Here is a 1513-nt window from a genome sequence, read left to right on the forward strand (position 1 = left end):
CCTCTAATGCTTCAAGTGTTGGTCTTGGAAAGCTGATGTCTCTTGTAGAAGATGGGACTCTGAAAAACATTCCCGTAAACCACGGCAGCATGGAGAGCCTCTTAGTGATCGTGTCTGCAGTATTATTGTGGAAGATTTACCTTTTCTGTTGTACGTAAAGCTTAACTTGCTTTTGTTGTGACTTTTTAGCCAGTGACTCTTTCTGAGCTTTTCATGGAAGTGGCTGTGAAAAGTATGTTGACTGTAATTAATACCATCTTGCTAAATTAATGTTTTGTACAATTACTAAATTGTATACATTTTGTTATAGAATACTTTTTTCTAGTTCCAGTAAATGATGAAAAGGAAGTTAATACCAATAAGTGTAAGCAGTAACTTTTTTTTCTTTGGATTAACCCTAGCCCTGAGGTCTGGAAGCTTGTAAAGTCTGGTCATAGTAGTAACCTGTAATTCATGCTAGAAGTCACATGACCATCTAGTCTCAAACTCTACAACATTGACAGCAGTATTCTATTGCATTAAAATGAGCTTTCTTAGAGGGTTTGATTAGTTCAGATTTATCGTCTCAACTGGACATCTTTTGGATAGCGAGAGTGGGAGGGCTAGTTAAGGGGAAGAGGAGCAGCCACAACCAAATGGCCATTGCAAGCATTTAAGCAGTGTGAGCTGAACTGGAGAGAAGTACAGCTTAGTATAGCTGAGGATGGCCTCTTAAGGAGAGCTGACTTACATGAAATTACTGACTACACTTACTGTAGTTAGAGGTAAAAAGGTAGTATGAGCCACTACTAAGAAAGAACCAAGGCCCAGATACTAATCAGTTTGAATTTTTCTCGGAAATGACCTGCGATCACCTGTATGCTCAGCACTCTCCAGGGTGCAACAGGCTGGACAGAGAGAATGAAGGATCTTCAAGCCCACTTTCTGCCTGGGTGTTTGCTGAGCAATGAGATACATGTGGCAGGACAGGATGTTTCATTTCAGGAGACAATACAGGATTAAATCCAATGGGCACATCTCACACCAAAGGATCTGAGCTCAGACGAGGACAAAGAAGAGCAAAACACATCAATCTCCTGAGCATTATGTTGATTGTGGAGATGTTTTTCAAGACCAGTGTTTCTCAAAGTATGCTCCTGTGCTGGATAAATCTTGAATTTATTTATTTTTGAGACGGAGTCTTGCTCTTGTTGCCCAGGCTGGAGTGCAGTGGTGTGATCTCGGCTCACTACAACCTTCACCTCCCAGGTTCAAGTCATTCTGCCTCAGCCTCCCGAGTAGCTGGGATTACAGGCATGCGCTACCACACCCAGCTAATTTTGTATGTTTGGTAGAGACAGGGTTTCTCCATGTTGGTCAGGCTGGTCTCAAGCTCTCAACCTCAGGTAATCCGCCTGCCTCGGCCTCCCAAAGTGCTGAAATTACAGGTGTGAGTGACCACGCCTGGCCAGATCTTGAAATTATTACTTTGGTTAGCAAAAATAATGGGTAACCTCTACACTGGAAGCTGAGA

Source organism: Aotus nancymaae, unplaced genomic scaffold, assembly GCF_030222135.1.
Source record: "Aotus nancymaae isolate 86718 unplaced genomic scaffold, 86718_ANA_hifiasm-v0.15.2.pri h1tg000014l, whole genome shotgun sequence".
NCBI lineage: Eukaryota > Metazoa > Chordata > Mammalia > Primates > Aotidae > Aotus > Aotus nancymaae.